General features: G+C 38.8%; 1 pseudogene; it reads right to left on the bottom strand.

Annotated features, from left to right (window-relative positions):
- Positions 1 to 19,996: 19,996 nt before the first annotated feature.
- LOC140515710 (adrenodoxin-like) lies at positions 19,997 to 20,630 on the bottom strand (annotated as a pseudogene).
- Positions 20,631 to 23,397: the final 2,767 nt, after the last annotated feature.

The raw sequence follows: 23,397 nt of genomic DNA on the forward strand, positions 1-23,397 counted from the left end.
AGGTGCAACAATTAGCAAAGATTTCTTAGGCGCAAAAATGGTGAGGAAGAACTGAGCAAAAGATGGTCAAAGAAATTCTGAGTTATCAGTGCCTTGTTCATTGGTTTTTAATTCAGTTCATTCTAGAAAAACCCTATTTGCTGGACCCTTAATGCCTGTCTAGCACAAGGCTAGGCTCTGTGGAGAGGAGAAGTTAGAGAATGAGACAGAGGAAGAGTGAGGAATACAGGATCAGCACTTTCTGGAAGATGAGGTCTCAACTTTTCTCCAAGAACTAAATGGGTTTGCTCTTTTGCTTTCCTTTCCCTTTTCCCTCACCTTGAAGTCACCAAATTAGACCTTGCTTTATGATAACAACACTCTTCACCTGGACACAGAAACAGGCAATGGGGACTGGCAACAGGGCCACTTTGTGGTAGAATAAAAGGAGCTTGGATGTGCAATCAAAGAGGTCCAGGCTCAAATCCTACATTAATCTTAATTTAATAGTTGGTTATTAACATTATATATTAGGAAATACTAAACCTCGATTGGAATCAGAGCTTAGTACTGAGGCCAACGACTACCACTGTAGCCTTACCATCTGATCTTTCATACACCCGGGGTAATTGGCGTTTGCTTTTGGTATTGGTTTTATTTTGTTTTGAAGTAGCCCTGGACAGGGCACTTAGTGCAGTGGAGAGAAACCAGAGGATGGAGTCAGGAAGATCTCAGTTGAAGTCTGGCTTCAGACACTTACTGTGTTTTCAGTTCAGGTAACCCTTATTTACCTCAATTACTCATAAATTAATTGGCAACACGTTGGAGGAAGAAATAACAAACTACTCCAGTATCTTTGCTAAGATAATCACACGGATAAAAATCTATGGCATCACATAAAGTCTGACATCAGCTAAAGGCTGACATCATTGAATGACAACAACAACACACACAGGGAACATATTTACCTGAATGCCTGGTAAAATGTCAAACAAACTTGATATTTCTTTCATAAAATTCCTTGGAAAAATAGATGTTTCTTTTGTTTGCTTTATGCACTCTAAATTTTTTACTCTTCTTGTTGGGCAACATTAGACCGTTTTCCATCTCGCCATATTGGAAGGTAAAATCAACCCAAAGCTGTCCACACTGCTATAAAGGCTTGTGCTGTATGAGATGACTTTTAATATGACGGAGCATTTAATAGATAATTTTGACCGTGATGATTTAGTCTGAATTTATATTAACACTGACTGACACTTCATTCCATAAATGCAGGATTTTGTTTAATTTCTTTCTGCCTGCGTGACAGGAAAGAAGCTGTAATATGGGCTGCAATTGAATAAAATGGCATTTAAAATGAGTAGGGTGCATGGACACGAGATGAAAAACTAAAAGTATAATATCTGCATTGACAAAAGGCCAGGATTCTCAGTTGTATGACATATTCCTCTCTGGCCTCAAACTTTCATTATGATCCAATATTCTGTCTGTCCATAAGAAGACAGAAAAAAACTGGCAAATTCCACAATGTCGATTTTGACCACGAGATGTCAGGAAAGGCTTTGCCATAATAATCCTCAGTATCATTCTTTTGACCAGCAGAGGTCAAGAAAAGACTGTGACAAATTTCAAAACACCAAATTGGTTAAAAACCATGTGCTAAAAGCCTAGAATGAGTCACACTCTGCTCTGGGTGCTAAGAGTCCAAAGACAAGAACGAAACAGTTCCTGCCCTGGTGACACAAAGCCTGTAGGCATTAAACAGATGATGTCTCTCTAAGAAGAGAAAGGCAGAAAAGACATCTGGCACTTGGGAGATCAAGGAGATAGTACAGAAAGGACGCCCTGGGTAGCATAAAGACCCCCTGTGCACAATCACAGGTCCCCTGTGGAGAAGGGATTGAACAAGGGCACTAGTGTATTTGCTTTTGTAAGAGACATTGCACCTTTCTAGCACAGAAAAGCACAGAAAAGGAGATGCCCCTCCCCACAAACCCGTCAAAACAATGCCAAAGCAGACAGTTCACGGGAGCCTCTAATTTTAGACCTGAAAAGGACTAAGAGTCAGCCTCTCATTTCCTACCTGAGACACAATGATTCCTCCCTATGAAATCCCTGACAAGAGGCCATCCAATCTCTGCTTCGAGTTCTTTCACTAATGGAGAACTCACTACCTCCCCACCTAGGTCATTTCTTTTGAAAGTGCAGTTTTTTTATTATTAAGACAAACCTGCATCCCTGCTATCAACTCATTAATAGATCAATCTCAGAAGTATTTCTTAAGCACCTACTATGTGTCAGGCACTTTATCTTTGCCTTTGATTCTGGTTCTTTATTCTGAAGGTAGAACAAAGTCTAATCCCTTTGCCTTGAGACAGGCATTCACATAAAGTCAGGACAGCTACCACTGCCTCTTCTGTCTTCTGTTTTCAGAGTGAAATGCCACACTCTTATAGATTCATGGAATTTAGAGCTGGCAGGGTCCGGTCCACTCCCCGTAAACTGGAGGACACAAGCCTGGAGGAGAAGGTTCAGTAAATTGCCGAAGGTCTCACAGGCAGTAGGGAGTAGAGCTGGAGTTCAAAGTGAGTTCCTGATTCTACATTCAGAGCTCCTTCCACTACATAACGCTCCTACTTTCATTTGTTCCTCATAGGGTGAATTGTCCAGGTCTCTCATCATCCCTCCCTGACAATGCCCTTCAGAAATGTAGATGCTAAAAATGAACGTGATATTCTAGGTGAGGTCTGACCAGGACCACAGAGAATTTCATATATTATTGGCATGATTATTTTATCCAGCCCTGTTATTTCAGTGGTTTAGGGGCATTCCCGTTTTGGAGACTCCTGCAGTTCATGTCAATCAGTCACAGATTAGGGAATTGCCTAGGACACAGAGGGGTTAAATGATTTGATTATGGTCATGTGGCTAAGACTGTAGGTAAGAATTGGACCCTGGTGTTCCTAATAGTAAGATTGACCCTCTATTTGAATCATGTGACTCTCAAGAGGGAGAAGTATAAACAGATTATTGAAAGTCAAAGATGAAGTTCCTATACTTGTAACTGAGCAGCCATCTGATATTCTTAATTTTTTTCATAATGACATGGCTTTCAAAACCATGTGAACTTTGTTCTCCCAGAAGAATTTAGGAGTCTCCCTGCCAAGTCAAACCCAGGAACTCTATGAACACTACTGCAAAACACTGTTCGCTCAAATAAAGTCCGATATAAATACTTGGGAAAATGTCATTTGCTCATATTTAGGCTGCACTAATAGAATACAAATGACAATTCAACAGAAATTAATGTACTTATTCAATACCATAACGAAGTACCAAAAATATGTTATTAGAACTAGAAAATACAATAACAAAATTCATAGGGAAGGACAAAGTATCCAGAGTATCAAGAAAATTAAGGAAAAGGAAGGAAATGTGTTTTAGTTGTAAAAGTTCTTAAATTGTTTTGTAAAGCAGCAATCATCAAAACTACTTGGTACTAACAAAGAAATAGAGTCCTGGATCACTGGAATACTTGAAGTACCCAAGACAGAATAGTCAATGACAATACTAATCTCCCGTTTCATAAACCCAAAGACTCTAGATTCTGGGATAAGAACTCACTGTTTAACAAAAACTGCAGGGAAACTAGAAAATATTATGGCAGAGAGTATGCATAGACGAACATCTTACCCTGCATACCAAGATCCAGTCAAAATGAGTACCCAATTTAAATATAAAGTCTGATACTACAAGTAAACTGGGAGAGAAAGGAACACATTTCCTGTCATATTTATGTAAAAAGGAAGACTTTATGGCCAAATGAGATAGAGAACATTATAAAATGCAAAGTGGATGATTTTGATTACATTAAACTGAAAAGCTTTTGTACAAATAACACAAATACGACAATGATTTGAAAGCAAACAGAAAGTTGGGAAACAATATTCACAATCAGTGTCTGTGAAAGTCTCATTTGTAAAATATAGAGAAAACTGAGTCAACTTTATAAGAGTGTAAGTCATTCCCCAAATGGTAAATGGTTAAAGGATATGAACAGGCAGTTTTCAGATGAAGAAATTAAAGCTACCTACACTCATGTAAAAAATTATCTAAATCACCATTGATTAGAGAAATGCAAGTTAAAACATCTCTGAGGTATTGCCTCACACCTATCACATTGGCTACCATGAAAAAAAGAGGAAAATCATAAATGTTGGGGAAGATGTGGAAGAGTTGGAACACTAATGCATTGTTGGTAGAGTTGTGAATTCATCCAACCATTCTGGAGAGCAGTTGGGAATTATGCTGGAAGCCCTATAAAACTGTGCATACTCTTTGAGCCAGCAATACCTCTTCTAGGTCTGTATACCAAAGGGATCATAAAAATGGGAAAAAGATCCACATATACAGAAATAGTAATAGCAGCTCATTTTGTGATGGCCAAGAACTGGACATTGAGGAGAGGTCCATCAGTTGGGAAAAGGCTGAACAAGTTGTAGCATATGAATGTAATGAAATACTATTGTTCCATCAGAAATAATGAGCAGTTAGCCTTCAGAAAAGCCTGGGAAGACTTAAAGGAACTAACGTCTAGTGAAGTAAGCAGAACAAGGAATAAATTGTACGCAGTAACATCAGCATTGTGAGGTGATTAGCTTTGGTAGACTTACCTCTTCTTAGCAATGAAAGGCGTGAGACAAATCCAAAAGACTAATGATGTAACATGCTATTCACATCCAGGGAAAGAATTATGGAGTCTGAATTCAGAGGGAAGCACATTATTTATTCTCTCTCTCTTTTTTTTCTTGTTTTTTCTTTCTCATGGTTACTCCCCTTGATTTAAATTCTTCTTTACAACATGATTAAAGTGAAAATATGATTAATATGAATGTATATGTAGTACATGTAGATCCTATATGAGTTTGAATGCCATCTTGGGGACAGGGGAGGAAATGGAGGAGGGGAAAATTTGGAACACAAATTCTTATGTAAATGAATGTTGGAAACTAAAAATTAATTATTAAGTTAGTATTTTAAAGAAGTGCATTTTTGCCAGATACAGTCAAAAAAGTCAATGATTTAAACATGTTGATTCAAGGAAAAGTGCAGCATATTTGTTAAAAGAAGAATGTTTTATTGAAAAAGTCAACATATGGAAAAATTGTGTGGAAAATGGTTCTTCAGCAATTTTTATATCTACAGATGATTTTATTTTTTTAAAAAATAACCTTCCCAAGGATTTAATTAAAAGAGTTGTAATTGATCATGTTAAGTACATGGAGACACAGTTTCAGAAATACCTCCTTTCAAATTTTGATTCTGCAAAAGTTAAGTTGGGTTTATAAACCATACTCAATTGAAATAAAAAAAATATTAATTATCTGTCTTTCAAAGTTCACCAAGAATTTGCAGAGTTATCAGACGACAGATTTAAAACTTGAATTTTGTAAGAAGATCATTCAATAAATTTTGGCTTGCCATTTGGACAGAATCTCCAACAATTCCTGAAATGTACTTCTGCCATTTTGTACTATGTATTTCGGTGGTGTAGCATTCCCAGCTTTGATGATTATAATGTCAACATAGGGATCAAGTCTAAAGAACATCGAAGATGCTCTGTATCCTGCACTATTAAATATTCTGCAAGGTTTAATTCTTTATGTAAAAATAAATAAGCATAAGCCAAGATGGTAGAGTTATTGGTAAATGCTTTCTCCCTCCACTTGTTGACCTTGAGGAATTGAGAGTATATCTCCCTGGGAAAAATCCTAGAACAGTGGCAGTAGCAGAGGGGGTAAACAGTCTCTTAGCCCGTGAGGTTATAAAGACCTCTAAGGAGGGTCTCTTTTGCTGTGGCTTAAGGGGACCACTACAGCACCATAGCTGCCCCAGACAGCCCCACCTCAGCAAACCAGGAGATCCTGAGCTCCAGGGGGATGAAGCCAGCAACCACCAACACCAGGACCCCAGGCATGCTTCACCATCCCAGGGAAATCGAGAAAACACTGGCACAGACAGGATTACAAACCTCTGAGCTTGCCTATTCTCTAGCTCAGCAGAGGAGACCTCATGTAGCAAGACCAACCCTCCTCCACACTCAACGAGCTAGCTCCAGGGTAAGTGTGGGCGAAACCCAAAAAGACCTCACATGACCTCTGATTTCCAACACTTCCCAACTCAGCACCAGATAAGCTGCAGCATTTTAGCTTCTAGCTAAAAGAAGAGGTCACAATGCACAAAGCCTCAAGTTTTAGGCACAAGAACTGTGAGACAGAATCCCCTGTGCCGCAGATGCAGAGATCTTCTTTAAAAGTCAGGAAAAGGGTGGTTATCATGAGTAAGAAGCAAAGCAGAAAAGAAAAGACCATAGAATCTTTCTATGGGGACAAGGACCAAAACACAAATACCAAAGAGGTGAGCATTGAGACTCTTCTCCCAAGTGAAACATCAGAAGGGAGTATGAAGTGGTCTGAAGCACAAAGAACCTTTTCGGAAGATCTCAGTAAGGATTTTAAAAGCCAAATTAGAGAAATAGAAGAAAAACTTACCAATAACTTTAAAAAATATGAAAAAAGAAATCACAGAAAAAGTTAAAAGGACGATTAGACAAATGGAAAAAGAAGTACAAAACCTAACTGGAGAAAATAACTCCTTAAAAAGAACAATTGAACATATGGAAAAGGAGATGCAAAAGTTAACTGAATAAAACAATTTGATAAAAATTAGAATCAGGTAAATAGAAAGTAATTAATCTATGAGACATCAAGAATTAGTCAAACAGAATCTAAAAAATGAAAAGATAGAAGAAAATGTAAAATATCTAACTGGAAAAACAACTGACCTCGAAAATAGATCCAAGAGGGAAAAATCTAAGGATTATTGGTCTACCAGAAAGTCATGATGAAAAAAAGAGCCTGGAGAATATCATCCAAGAAATCATCAAGGAAAACTGCTCAGAAGTTCTAGATCCAGAGGGCAAAATAGTCATCTAAAGAACCCACTGTTCACTTCCTGAAAGGGATCCCAATCTTCCAAAAAAAAAATAATAAGCAGTGTCTACCTAAAACCATCAAGCACTATATGCAATGGGGCAAGTTAGATGCATTTCCAATAAGATCAGGGGTGAAACAAGGATGTCCATTATCACCACTGTTCTTCAATATGGTATTAGAAATGCTAGCTGTAGCAATAAGAGAAGAAAAAGAAATGGTATAAAGTAGAATAGGCAAAGAAGAAATTAAGTTTTCACTCTTTGCCAATGATAAACTTAGAGAATCCCAGAGAATCAAGTAAAAACTTCTTGAAATAATAAACAACTGTGGCAAAATTGCAGATTATGAAATAAACTCACACAAATCATCTGCGTTTTTATATATTACTAACAAAGCCCAACAACAAGAGATTGAAAGAGAAATTGTGTTTAAAACTATGGGAGATACTATATAATATCTGGGAGTCTACCTGCCAAAACAAAATCAGAGACTATAAGAACACAATTACAAAACACTTTTCACACAAATACAGTCAAATCTAAGGAAGTGGAAAACCAATTACACTTGGGTAGGCCAAGCTACTATACAGAAAATGACAATTCTACCTAAATTGACTTACTTTTTCAGTGCCATATCAATCATAATACCAGATAACTGTTTTTCAGAACTAGAAAAAATAATATCAGAATTCATCGGGAAGAACAAAACGTCCAGAATATCAAGGGAACTAATGAAAAGGAATGCTAGCGAAGGTGACCTAGCCCTACCAGATCTCAAGTTGTATTATAAAGCAGCAATCATCAAAACCACTTGGTACTGGCTAAGAAACAGAAGCGTAGACCAGTGGAATAGGTCAAAACACAGGAGTCAATGAATATAGCAATCTACTGTTTGAGAAACCCAAGGACCGCAGCTTCTAGGATAAGAACTCAGTGTTCGACAAAAATTTCTGGGAAAACTGGAAAACATCGTGGCGGAAACTGGGCATAGACCAATGTCTGATACCATACACAAGAATGAAGTCCAAATGGATACATGATCTTGGTATAAAGACTGATACCATGAACAAATTAGGCGAGAAAGGAATAGCGTATTTGTCAGATTTATGGAGAATGGAGAAATTTGTGACCCAGTAAGAGATAGAGAACATATTGAAGTGCAAAATGAATAATTTGGATTACATTAAATTTAAAAGTTTTTGCACAAACAAACCCAATGTAACCAAGATTAGGAGGGAAGCAGAAAATGGGGAAAGAATTGTTGCAACTAGTGTCTGTGATAGAAGCCTCATTTCTAAAATACATAGGGAATCAAGTCAAATGTAAAAGAATCCAAGTCATTCCCCATTTGACAAATGGTCAAAGGATATGAATAGGAAATTTTTAGAGGAAGAAATTAAAGTTATCTATAATCATATGAAAAAATGCTCTAAATCACTATGGGTTGGTGAGATACAAATCAAAACATCTCTGAGGTACCACATCACACCTGTCAGATTGGCTAACCTGAGAAAAGAGGAGGATAATAAATGTTGGAGAAGAAGTGGAAGAGTTGGAACACCAATTCATTGTTGGTGGAGCTGCGAGCTGATTCAACTGTTCTGGAGAAGAATTTGGAACTATGCCAAAAAGGGCTACAAAAATATGCACACTCTTTGAACCAGCAATATCGCTTCGGAGACTCTATCTCAAAGAGATCATAGGAATGGGAAAGGGTCCCACATGTACAAAAATATTTATAGCAGCTCTCTTGGTGGTAGCCAAAACCTGGAAATCAAGGGGATGTCCATCAACTGAGGAACTGCTGAATAAATTGTGGTATATGAATATAATGGAATACTATTGAGCTGTGAGAAAGGATGAACAGGAAGACTTAAGAGAAGCCTGGAAAGACTTATATGAACTGATGCTGAGTGAAAGGAGCAGAAGAACTTTGTACACAGCAACAATCACAGTGTGTGAAGAATTTTTTTTGGTTGACTTAGTACTTCATTGAAATGCATGCACTTAAAAAATTTGCAGTGGATGCTGGAGGCAAAATGCCTTCCACATGCAGAGAAAGAAGTATAGAACTAGATCACAGATAGAAAAAGACCATTTTCTTTTGTATTATGCTTTGTTTTATTTTGTTTAATGATTTCTCCCATTCATTTTAATTCTTCTATGCAACATGCATTTAGCAGGAATTTACATGTAAAATCTATATAAGATTGTACGCTGTTTCAGGGAAGGAATGTGGAGGGAGGGTAGAATAAGGGGGAGGGAGTGGGAAAAATAGGGAAGTGATTGTTGAACACCGAAAACAAGTAAAATAATTCAATTTAAAAAAATAAAATAAACAAGCACATCCATCTCATTAGTATGTCCATTTGCTTTCATCTTTAATAAATGGTAGAATTATTTGCATACCAAAGAACTGTTTTGAAAGAAATTTCTTTGTGACTTATTATCAATAAATGTTTGATTTATATACCTATTTTCCACACATATATATTCAGTGTCACGCAGAAATTTCTTGAGTGAAAAGGCGTCTCAGATCTCAAAAGATTAAAAAAACCCTGGCCTATCTCAGACTCCATTTCATATGTGTATTAATGCAACCTGAAATTATCCTAGCTAATGCAGCTACTGGCCACATAGAGAGCATTGAACAGACAGAAGTAGCCCAACATATGCTGTCCCCTTCTGAAGCCCTCAAATCTGCACAGCACCATCCCTCCTTCCTGCTCCACCACCATTTCAGATGCTGTCTCCCTAACAGAAGGAAGAAAGAGACCCAGGGCAGCTGCTGCCCCCTCCAACACCACCTAGGACTCCCTCACATTCTGGTAAAAACCTAGAAAAGAGATGAGACACAGGGAAGAAGCCACCGTCTAGAGTCCCCACCAGGAGCACAGGGAGTAAGTTGAGACTGTGAGGCAGAGAAATGACAGTGTGGCAAGAGGAGAGAGAAAAGAAAAGAGGGAAATTTCTATGCTGCGCTAGACTCCCCTTCTTCCCTCCTGCTCTCTCTCTAGAACAAAGTCATCAATTATAACACGGACCCTCAAATATATTTACACACACACAAGCACACACACACAGTTGGAAGAGCTATAGATGTTGTCTCAGTCACTCACAATCCTGTGCCCTCTGGGAGACCTGATTCTCTTGATCAGCCATGCACCTGGAGACTTCGTCCATGTATCTTCTTGCCACTTGATTCTCTGGTTAGTTTATCCTGTCACCAAAGTAGGAAATAGGAGATTGACATTTGGTCAGCAGCTCCCTCTTATAATGAAGTGTATCAATAACCTCAAAGACTTTGGATGGTTTTGACCTTTTCTCTCCTCTGCACCCTACCCCTCCAGATAATATGGCAACTACAGCATTTGAAAATTCACTCCCAATCAGCTTTTCTGACAAGCACACAGGCTCAGAAGTCTCAGATCACAAGTAATTTTATTTAACAAAAATTGATGATCAGACGAATGAATGAATGAATGAATGAATGAATGAATGAAAAGCACTGTTAAAATGCTGACTATGTGCCAAGAGCCATGCTAAAACCTCCCATACAACCTTGGCAAATAAAGAGAGTCAGGGCTCTAAAGGAGTTCTCAGTATAATTGCTGAGGAGAAACCACACAGGAAAAGTCATCTACAGGGTGGATGGAAAGGTCAGAGTCACTAAGGGCAGCAGTAGCAGGGCAAATAAAAAGGCCCAGAGATCCCTAGAACATATCAGGGATACTTCCCCCTCCACCAACACCACCACCATGGAGAATAACCTCCCTCTTCTAGTAGGCAGAAGGGTCAGGATGGAGCACAGATTCAGGGCTCCCTACAGCAGAACTGGGGTATGGGAGCACTGGCAGAAAGATAGGGTCATGGCAACCTGATGGGTACGACGTCACACAGAGTTAATACAAGAGAACAATTACCACCAGTGAGCTATCTTTCTTCTTTCTCCCCATTCAACTTCCACCCCATTCGTACTCGAAAGTCTCCATGACTTGCTGTTTATCCTTCCTTCTCAGAGGACCAAGGCATCGGGAAGGTGAAGACGTAATTTACAAGTAAATTGGATTTCAGTGTGGGAGGACTGTGCAAAGTCACCAGCTTCAGTTTCTCCTCTGGAGCCATGTGGGTACAGTGAACAGATATAAGTCAGGATGACGTGGGATGGCCCCACATCGTGATTTCTAGGGATGTTATAGGCTGCTTCCCAACACTGGCCCTTCCACCCACAGCCCATTTCAGTGGAGCATGAGTTGCTTCCTGCAACAAAACAAAATCAGAATAATGAAAGAGAAGAAAATACGAAAAATCTCTTTGGAAAAACAGTTGGCCTGAAAAGTAGATGGAGGAGACGTCATGTAAAAGTTAACAAAACACCTGAAATCAAAGATCAAAGAAAGAGTCTGGGCAGTATTTCAAAAAACCATTCAGGAAACCTTCCCTGGTGTCTTGGATCCAGAGAGTAAGATAGAAATTGAAAAAAAAAATCTTCTGGTCATCTCCTGATAGAAATTTGTAAATAAAACCTCCCAGGAATATTATGGCTAAATTATAAGAGTTCCAAGATGAAGGAGAAAATATTACAAGCAGCTACAAAGAAGCAATTGTAATATCTTCGAGCCACAGTCAGGCTCCCACGAGAACTAGAGGCTCCTGCCTTAAAGGAGAAAAGAGCTTAGATTATGGCATCCTGGAAGATAAAGAGCTAGGATTACAATGACGAATAAACTACCGAGAAAAACTGAGCATAATCATTAAGCCGAAAAAAAGGGTATTTCACGAAACAGGGAAATTTTAAGCATTCCTAAACCCAAGACACTAGAGAAGAATACATTAAAAAATCAGAAAAGACAAATTATATGGCACTCAATAAGGTCAATTTGTTTATATTCCCTTATGTGAAGATGATATACGCAGCTCAAGATCTTTATCATTGTAAGGGTGTCTGCAGAGACCATGGCTAGCAGTCAGCTATATTGAAGTGACAAAATAAAGAAAAAACAGAGGAGTAAGAATGGAGGAACTGGGAAAAGGGGAAAGGCAGAGATAGAATGATGAAAAAAATTTCACATTAAGGAGATGTGTAAAGAACTTTTACAGTGAACAGGGAAAGAGTGGGAGTTAGTGGGCAATGCATGAATCTCACTCCTATCAGAATTGATTCAAAGAGGGAAGAATATATATACACACTCTGTTGTGTACAGAAATCTATCTTACTTAGCAGGAATAAGGAAAAAAGGGATAAGAGAAAGCAGTGGCGGATGAGAAGAAGAAGGGCAGATTAAGGAAGGCAGTTGTTAGCAGTAAAATAGACCTCTGAGGAGGGAAAGGGTAAGAAGAGAGAAGAAAGAAGAGGAAGAAGAAAGAGGAGGCGGAGGAGAGAAGAAGAAGAAGAAGGAAAAGGAATAGGAGAAGGAGAAGAAAGAGAAGGACGAGGAGGAGAAGGAGGAGGAAGCAGAGAAGAAGAAGAAGAAGAAGAAGAAGAAGAAGAAGAAGAAGAAGAAGAAGAAGAAGAAGAAGAAGAAATAGACTGAATAGAGGGAAATGTACAGTGAGTAACCATGACTCTACATTTGAAAGCGCACAAAACATAAAGAGATAGCAGGATGGAATAGAAACCAAAAACCAACAATTTTCTCAATGCTATAGATCATTCCTGTCGACCTTCCAGAATGTCTTGGACTGGAAATCTATTTCAGTCTGTCATTTTGTGGCGTCTGCAGTGCTACAATTTGTTTATTCATTTTTATAGGTATTTTAAATGCTCTAGGGGAAAGCTCCAGGAGATCCATGCTTCTACTCTTCCATCTTGGCTCTGCCCTCCCTCTACTTTAAGTCTATGACCCTCCAATTGTCCTTCCCTACTGTCTCTTTCAGGGTTGTCTGGAGGTCACTGCCTCACTTATTAAGCCAGGGTTGAGCTGCCAGGCTCTCTGGGACCAGCCCTGCTGCACCCCTCCCCCACCACACACACACACACACACACACACACACACATCCCTGAACCACTCTGCCTACAGCCTCCCTGCCTGAACTGATTGACCTCTGAGCCTTGGTCCTGTAGGGAACCCTAATTGTATTTGTTCTCATGGAGAAAAGGACTTTCCCTCCAGCAGCCCCAATGTCCCCTCCTCAGTGCAGTTTCTGACCAACAATTCCCACGTAGATAGCTCCTCTATATCTGGATATATTTAACTATGTTTACCTATTCCTCTCTTCCCTAAAGAGACAGACTGCTGCCTTGTAATGATCAGAACACTGATGTTGGAGTCAGAGGGCCTAGTTTGCCTCTGACTTTCTAAGTCTATTAGTAACCTGGGTGACCATGACAATTCACTCAACTTCTATAGGTTACCAGACCCACCTCTCACATCCCTTTCAGGATAGGATGCTATGATGGATCCCTGAGAGCAGGCTGCCCTGATACCCAGAGATTTCACTTCTAGCCAACTCTGTGGAGACAGGGGAGGGAGGACTGAGAGGCTCTGAGGACACCCTAGTAGAGATGAGGGAGAGGGATCAGGCTGAAATCACTGCTCTCACTCCATGAGGCAGCTGGCCCAAAGTGGTAGAGGCTGCTTGAGCAGGAAAGCATTCAGTTGTCCAGCTCTGGCTGGATGCCCACAAATCCTGAATGTTGTTCAAGGGATGAGTTCTCAGAGCTGGGCAGAAATGAGATATCTGCAGTCTTCTCCAACTCTGGGGGTCTGTGATTGGAAGATTCCGTGATTCTAAGTCTGCATCCCTGGCAGCTGAAGCTCCTCATTTCTCTCTCCACCCTTCCCCCTCCCCTACTGTACCACCAACCTGGGCTGCCACTCACAAGGATTAACTTGCCCAGTCCCTCCTGCTCTACACTTCACAACTCTTTCCTCAAGGCTGCTCCCACTGCTTCTCTCAATCAGCCCAGGACATATTCTCTTCCCTGAGACCCTCAATAAGACTTTATGCTTCCTGCTGAGGCCTGTGTTCACAAAGGAGCAGCTCTGTGGGAAACTTTGCTGTGTAGGCTCCTTCAAACAATCTTTCCTGGGTACAAACTTTAGCATGTTTAAACCAGAACATCCATTCTTATTACTTATGCCCCAAACAGACTCGGGGACTTTGAATTCAACTGAGATTTGGTAATAAGTGAAGAAAAGCAAAAAGGAATCTTTCCCTTGCCAGGTAACACAAAAGAACCCGTGTAAACCTAAGGGAGCTTAACCCTCTTCCATGTTAGGTGTGACTGGTGCTACCTGGTTGGGCTTCATCACTGCAAATTATTGATGAGGTGTATCATTTAACCAATGTAAATGTGAAAGCAAAAACAGGCATTGAAGCCCCCTGTACCAAAAAGCCCAAACACTGGACCCCAGGATGCTTGCCTCAGACTTGTTCAATGAGCAGGGAGTAGAATGGGGGTCTCACACTCTTGCTGTCACTCAGGCTACCACTTTCTCTGACCTCCATGGTGATTCATCGGTCTGGAGGAGGGGAGGGCTTCTTACCAGCTTTTTGTACATCCCAGTATTGTATATATTAAGAGAAAAAGAAATAAAGACAGACATAGAGATGCAGGGGCAGACCGAGGGAAACAGAAATTCAGATGGTGATTGCATAATGTGTGTGTGTTCATCCTTTGTTGCCAAGGAAGAATATGCCATCAGAGAAATAATGACATGACTTACAACGACTTTGTTTTGAGTGAGGGAGGGCTGTGCAGGTCACCAGTCTCACTTCTCTTCTAGAGCCATCTGAATCCAGTGACCAGATATTCCTCAGGATGACTGGAGATAACCCAGGATGAGGCAATCGGGGTTAAGTGACTTGCCCAAGGTCACATAGGTAGTGAGTGTCAAGTGTCTGGGGTGAGATCTGAACTCCGGTCCTCCTGACTCCTGCACTGCTGCTCTATCCACTGCACTGCCTAACTGCCCTTGCTGCATAATAGGACACAGAAAAAGACACACAGAAGAAGGAGCTGTTGCTCTGAGACAGGCATTGGGGAAGGTCGTGGTGATGTATTGACTTGTCGTGTGCATACTGCCCATCTTTCCATTAATTGTCTTTAAAAGGAAATCTCCATCATTGTCTAAAAGAGGTAACAGATATCCTCGGGCAATTAGAACATGTCCTGAAGGAGAATTGCCGGGCACTATTCTTTTAATCTGCAAAACAGGCATGGAGGCAGTTACCATGGCAATTTCATCTTTTCCTATTCTCATCTCAATTGTATTTTCATGATGTGGTTGTCATTTTCTTTAGATTCTTTCCAGAGAAAATTTGGTAGAGGTTATTGATTATTTAACAGCCCCCATTCTATCATCTATTCAAGGAGTCATCTTTACTGCCATGCATGAAAAAATAAATGGATGGATGGATGAAGAAAGAAACATATGTTGAGCACTTACTAAGCGCAAAGAACTGTACCAAGTGTTGTAGTACCTACTCCCATTGTCAGTCTCCACTTCCACTCTCTGAAGCACACAAATCTATCTTCACACATTACCCCAAAAGCATTTCTAATTTGGTGGAACCGTCCCTCATTATCCAAAGGGAATGCAGTGAAATAGGAAGGAGAACAGAACAGCTAGTCCAAGAACTTGCCCCAGGATGTTGTTTCTCCTAATCTCCGTCCTTCCTTATTCTTATCCCCCCACCATTCCTTTGCATGGCCTAACATTACGATGAACATTCAGTAGGTACTCAACAAATGGTTTGTCTTCTAAAATAATTTGATTTTAAATCTAATAGTAAGCTCCTTACTATGTGCCAGGCTCTGTGATAAACTGAAAATACGAAGAACGGTAAGGCAGACGCTGCCTCTCAAGAAACACAGAGACCAATGGGGGAATCAACGTTCAAACATTTATGAGCAAAAGCAAAGTAATCTACTTTATGTTCTGGGATCCTCTCCATCTCTTGTTCTATCATGACCTCTCCCCCTTTCTGTAGATGGAAAAATTCATTCCCTCCTTACTCCTTTAATTTGCTATTGATTGACCTTTCACATCTAATTCATGAATCTATTTGTAATTTCATTGCATGGGTGGGATGGGGTTTAATGTTCTATCAAATTTCTGGCAAACTTCTGTTATGTTATACTTCCTTTTTTAATTGAATAGTGTGTCCTCCACTTCCCCAACTTCTCCCTCACTATAGCTGCTGGATTTATTGAACACCACTTTATTTTATTTCCTTCCTTCTATATATAGTATATCCGATCTTTTCCATTGATCACTCTCTCAATTTTTAACATGTTGCAATTGTTTTCCAGGCAGCTAGGTGTCCCACTGGGACTGAAGGCAGGAAGACTATTTTCCTAGTTCAAATCAGGCCTCAGATATTTCCTGGCTCTGTGACCTTGGACAAGTAGGTTAACCATGTTTTTTGTGTTAATTTTTCTTCTGTCAAATGAGCTGCAGAAGGAAATGGCAAACTGCTCCAGTATCTTTGCCAAGTAAACCCCAAATGGGTTCATGAAAAGGCAAACAGGACTAAACAACAATTTTAATAATCACTAATTTGTTGTATAGTTTGAGATCTGCTACTGATAATTACTAACCCCAAACCCTTACTTTCCACCTTCCCCCCACATTACTACCCACGAAATTCTTGAAAACTCTAAAAAATTTATTGTTTCTTTATTGATATTTACTGTTTCTTAAGTCACAAGGGTGTCTAATGTATCCCTTCCTCTCCCCAACCTCAAGAGCCATCCCAGGTAACCAATAGCACTTTTTAAAAATGTTATGGAGGAAAAGAAATTGAGCAGAACTGATTGAAATAGTCAGGAAAAGGTGTGCAGTGTGTAACACCTATGGATTTCTCCCCTCCTGGAGAGTTTAGGTTGGTGATTGCTTCTCAGGTTTTCTTATCAGTACTACTTGTTCTTTACCATTCTGTTCCATGTATTTTTAATTTTTTGGTGTGTGGTTCTCTCCATTTAAATTGTGTTAACTGCGCATATATACTGTTTCCTTGACTCTGCCTGCTTCACATTGCAGCAGTTCACAAAGAGCATTCCGTACTTTCCTGAACTTACCACTCCCATGATTTCTTGTCTTTTTAATGATTTTTTATTTTGAACTTAACACCAAAACAAACAAAACAAAACAAAACACTTTGTTACACACATTGTAAAACAGGAAAGAATTGTACACAGCACTACAAATCTCTATCTTTTTCCTACAGAAATTCGGGGTACAACAGAGAGATTTCACAAATTTGGAAACTGCTTTCATTTTTTTTCAGATACCTGGTTATTTAATTTTGAAGATATTCTTATTACTAGTGAAGAAACAAAACTCCATTTAAGAAAACTGATGATCCAAGATTTAATTTATCACAAAATTTCAACTAATTAAAAGGTTATAAAAAGCAGAATTATCATATTATAAATTAAAAGTTTATAAAAAGTTTATAAATTCAACAGAAAAAGGAAAAGAGGAAAAAAGGGGAAAAGGGATAATGAATCAAAATTAAAGTTACATTAAATTGTATATTTAATAGCTTTTACTAGACATTCTTCCCCATAACCTTGAAAAATGAAACATTCCTGTTAAATAGCTATTCTGAAGTTAAATTATAATTGCCCCATGAAATTGTAGACACCCATGATACAGACATTAAAACGATCTTTTTTTCCTATGAGAATGAAATATTATCACGCAATTATTACAATAACCACTTGTGAGTGTGGACCTGTGATTTTATTGATTAAAAAAACTCCCAGTCTTTGAGTCTCCACCTCAAATCCCAGATACATCCCAGATTTAAGGGCTTAGAAGAACCATATACGTTATCCAGCTCAGATTTTTCCTTTTAAAGAACAAGAAACAGGTTGGTAAATTGCACGTAATGTATAAGCATACTGAGTAACATAGGCATCTGTGAGGTTAAATAACTTGTCCATGATCACACATCTAATATGTGTCCAAGGCAAGACTTTCCGACTCCCAGGCTTGTCTTCCATGTGCTATATGACTGTCTGATACAAAGCTAGAATGGAAGGGACATTGTTACTTGGAATAGGAAAGTGTGTCCATATCATCACAATGAAACCTAATCATTGTGTGGTTTGGACTGCACCAAATAAATGCAGCATAAGAAAAAAAAACCCATGTTGTTTTGTTGAATGTATTATTGTATGCAGAGGAAAAAGTGGGGCTTAAATTTGGCAGGATTTCATAGAACGTGAAATATATTTTTAATCAAGCAGTGGCCAGGAAATACAACTTAAGGTTGCATGAATTGAAGTACATCTCTCCCAGCCCTTGCCAGTGTGCAAGAAGAGAAAAAAATGTTAGGCGCTTCAAATTAAAACTGAAATTTCTCTACAAAACCAAAAGAAACCACCACAAATTATCTTTCAAATCGTTAAAATGAGAGGGGAAAAAAAGGTCGATTACTCAGTCCGGGGTAATGGTAATGAAAAAAGTCAGATTTTTTTTTTTTATGTGAATGAAAGGCCCCACAGTTAAGCCTTTAAAAATTAATTTATCTCTAAGTGAAAACCTCAGATTTTTAACAATGAAGTACTACGATTTTTATGAAAATCAGTAAAAGATTTTTTGTGTTGTTTTGCCCTGGAAGTTGAAAAAGTTAAAGGAAGCAGGTTTTAGCTGAAAATGAGGAGCATTTCTTAGCAGTTACAGCCGTCAAAAATGCTTAATCACTGAAGGTCTCCTAGCATCAGATAAGAAGTAATTCACGATTCATGTTGGGGATTAGATGAGGCTACTACCTCGCAGGTTCTCCTCAGTTCTTCAGTTCTATGATTCTAGAATGAATTCAATGAATCTTTTCAATTTACACTCCACAAATTTGGAATATATGATAACTTTCTCTACTGTCAAGACTCAAGTTCAATTCAAGACTACGACAAAGAGATTGCTAAGCAAATGAATAGGGCAAGCAAGGGTAGGAGAGGAATGTTTAATAACATAAAAGGGTTTTAAGCCTTTTAAAAGCTTCATTAATATGTTAACAACATAGCCACAAATTTTTATATGTTAAATAAACATGGAAATAACTTTAAGCAACTTTATTGCTTAAAAGTTCATGTTGCCACATGTGGCTTAAGGTAATAATCCCGTATTTCTTTAAAACTGTTACTAATTTAATTAAGGTTAGCTTTTCCCCTCAACTGGTCCAGATTCATAAAGTTTTCTTCCAGTTCCAAAAGCTACATTGTGTAACCTACTAATGAATTTATTTCTTATTTTATTGTAAGGCAAAGTGAAAATTCCAACTTGCTTCCGCACACAACCAACATATTGCAAAGCCCATTCAAATTATTGCTTTTTTTCTTCTCTGGCCCTGCAGATAAAGGCTGAATTTTAAAAGAATTCCATTCCACTGTTAAGGAATATTACAAATTAAATGCGTAGGAAAGATTACAAATGTTCATATTACACTTCATAGAAAAGAATCAAGAATTTCACTTTCCTTTATAGTATTCCTCTTTTTTTAGTATTAAGACCAGACTTGTCGTAGGGCACCTATGTTCAAATTATCCTAAATATTCACAATTCTAAAAGATCACATTAAGAGGCAGACAATTATCTTTATATCTGTTCTAACATGTCATTCAGAAAATGAAGCAGCTCACTGAGCAATGCATGTTTTTCTTCATTAATACACATACTCAGAAGCTTTTCTTGATAGAACATTCATAATTTCTCCTGTTTTATTTAATCTGATGGTGAACAATCTACTAGAAAAAGTCAAGAGACCTATGTTCTAGTCTCAGGTCTGCAACCAGCTGTGCTGGACACAACCACTCTGTGCCTCAACACATTTCAACTAGTGACAACGAGTATATAATGAGGTAGAGGAAAAGAAACTTGAAAAGTTGTAAACACTACACAAATGTAACGTAATATTATGTGCATTGTTATAACAATTGCTACACAATCTGAAATTTAACCGATATAAAAAGGCTGCATAATTTTTAAAAATTTTAAAATACAGTAGTTTTATAAGATAAATTAAAATAGCAAAGCTAGGAATAGCAATAAATTCTACTTGGCAAATTCTTATTTAATTACATTAATTTTAGTTACAAAAATCTAGGTAATGTTCCATTAAAAAGTTCTTATTGCCTGCAGTTTATAAGTTCTTGCCCAGATCTGTGGATTGCCTAGCATCAGCGACTGCTTCAGGTACTCGGACAGTCATATTGTTCATCGACTTTGTTAAATAGACTTGGTAGCCCAAGCGTGATGTGTCTGTTAGTCCATAGGCCAAGTATGTCATTTTCCTCATCAGTAATTGCTTCTAGCTTTTCAAATATGTGGTCTTCAAAGACAAGGTAACAGGAGGCACAAGCCAATGCTCCTTCACAGGCACCAAACCCATCAGTGTCTAGATTATACTGAAGAACCTCTAGTGGAGTGTCACCAACATTTCCTTGAGTTGTTAATTTCTCACCATCACAGTTTATAAAACGAATGGTTACTTTATCGTCTGAGCTGCGCTGGCTCGCGGCCCACAAGCTAAAACACCGGCTCTCCCCGGGGCAGGCAGGGCTCCCCTGCATCTACCCCCCTGGCCGACCCAGCCTCCCGGGGCCCGCTCAGGCTCTGGCCAGGAGAAGGCAGCGACGGGACGCAGCCCCGAAAGCCGCCGACGCGGTCAGCAGGAGCCTGACAGAGCCCAGAGTGGCCATGCTGCCTGTCAACACCCTTTCGTCATTTGGTATAGCAGCTTGGCACCAAGTGCTGGCTTTGGGCTCAGGGAGACTTGAGCTCAAATCCCCACCTAGATATACTTACTATGTGACCTTGGGCATGTCCTTTAACACTATCGGTTCCAGGATCCACATTTTAAAAATGCAGGTCATAATAGCATAATTTTCTTAGGGGTTGTTGAGATGATCCAAAGAGATAGTTCTCCATAAGCCTTAAAGGGCTATGTAAAAGCCAGCTATTATCACTAAGTATGATCACTTCTCTATGTCTCTTGTTTTTTTATTCAGTTTCCAGAATTCTTTGGATTCCTTTATAGTGCTACACACAGTAGTTCTTCAAGAAATATTTACTGGCTGAACATACATAATAAAATATTACCTGGTCTCAGCAAGGTATACATAACTCTCATTTAGCTGAAATTAAAACAACAAAAGAAGTCAAATAATAATAGCTAGCATTTATGTATAGCACTTTAAAATGTGCAACCCTATGAGGTGATGGTAACTGTTATATCCCCACTTCACTGAGAAGGAAACTGAAGCTAAAAGACGTTTTAATGATTTGTCTAGGGTCTGAAGCAGGGTTGAAATTCAGGTCTCCCAGATTCTAGCTCCAGTACTCTGTCCACTATGCCACCTTGTTGCTTTTAAATAGCTGTCTTTTTTTTTTTTTCTCTTTAGTTTTCGTTTCTGAGAAAGGTATAAGAAAACGCATGAGTGGCTAGCAGGAATTCATTTTAAAAAAGAACTGCCAGGACTAGGGTCATTGCTCATTTAGTTCAATCTCATATACCATTTGCATCTGTACTAATTCAATTGATTAACACATTAACAATTAGTATTCATAATGATGACTTTTAAAACATGCAAGAACCTGAAGAAACTTCTGAATCCTCAAAGACAGATTAAATTATGTTCAATATAGTTTCACTCAAGTCTGTTTTATTCCAATTAACTTGAAAATCCATAATCTATGATAAAAATGGGAAATCTTCAATTAATCAGAATATTCAGTGATGCAGGACACCTGTTTTTTCTCCTATCAAGTGAGAATTTACTACTCAAATATCACAAAAGTTCAAGTTTCAAGATGTATTATTGCATTGTAAAATTATATTGGTAAACGAGACAGTGAAGACACCTTCTCAATTCTAGTGCCTTTCCTCTTTTAATTAGTTCCTACTGATCTTATGTTTAGCTTGTTTATACATATTTGCTTGCTTGCTGTTTTCCCTCTTTGTGATCTCCTTGAGAGCAAGAACTGTCTTCTGCTTTTTTATATTCCCAACTTAATAAATATTTATTAACTGCTGATTGGCTAAAATTTTTTAAAGTGATTCCCCTGTAGATCATAGTATCACAAAATTTTAGAGTTGGAAGGGACCTCAAAGTCCATCCAGTCCAGCCAACCTGAATAATTCCCTCTACAAAATAATTGACTATTGGTTACAGAGTCTTGGCTTGAAGACTTCGACCAAAGATAAGCCAAGACACCTAAAATGTGGCAGAATGACTATGTCAGATGATCTCACATCATCATTTTGCACATTATCAATCTAAAATTGTTACTCTTGGGCTCACAAACAACAAGTGTTGCTAAGACAAGCAGCTACCAATTATGCTGATATCTCTGCTTTGGAAAAAAAATAAACCTGCAATTAAATTTGCAGATGCAACAGTCTTACCATCATGTACCTAAGAGGAAATCTATGAAATTATCTGGAGTAATTTTCTCTGGTGTAATTTGGAAATTAGCCCACTTGGAGTCGTAAACTCCCAATTTCCTCTGCCATTGTATAATATCAATCTTTATCTTGTCAGAAATGCCAAGGCTCCCTTTGCATTGAGAAACTTGAATCTAAATGCCCCAATTCAAGCAGCAGTAGAGGACATTTCAAAATAGTCTGAACTTGGGGCCCACATTTATAGTCATGGCTTTAAGATCATAAACACAACTGAAACTACTGCAGGGTAGAACTAATCAGCACTGAGTAGTTGTGATGCACCATAAGTTTTTGGCCCATAAATAGCTTTCAGTGAATCATAAAAGCTCTTTGGATTGTTACTATCAGCATAAAACTGAATTTCATCTGCCTTCTTACTGAGCCAGGTATCTTGCATCTCTCTAAGCTTTGCTTGTACTTTTCTTTTGATGAAACTAAATGCTGCCTTCTTAGAGGTGGATGAACTATCCTGCTGGTAAATCCTACTCAGCACTGATGGAACCACATTGATTAGTGATAAGGACATGATCCTAGAGAGGTGAGTTGAACACTTCCATACTGTTCTCAACAGACCACCATCAGTCAATGCTGAGACCATTGACCGTTTACCTCAGGTTGAAGTCAATCTCTCCTTAGCTGAACTTCCAACTGAAGAAGAGGTTTTGAGGGCCATTAGGCTCCTTTCATGTGGCAAAGCATCTGGTGCTGATTCTATTCCAGTTGAGATTTACAAGGTAGGGGGACCATTGCTCCTAAAAAAACTGACTGAAATTTTCCAGATTATATGGCAAGAGGAGGTTATCCCCCAGGAGTTCAAGGATGCCTCCGTTATCCATCTCTATAAGGGTAAGGGGAATAAATTGTCCTGCGACTATCATAGGGGGATCTCTCTCTTAGTCATTGCTGGCAAAATTCCTGCTAGAGGCCTTCTTAATAGATTGATCCTTCCCCTGGAAGATGGGCATATACCTGAGAGTCAGTATGGCTTCAGAAAGGGCAGAGGAACAATTGATATGGTGTTT

Source organism: Notamacropus eugenii, chromosome X, assembly GCF_028372415.1.
Source record: "Notamacropus eugenii isolate mMacEug1 chromosome X, mMacEug1.pri_v2, whole genome shotgun sequence".
NCBI lineage: Eukaryota > Metazoa > Chordata > Mammalia > Diprotodontia > Macropodidae > Notamacropus > Notamacropus eugenii.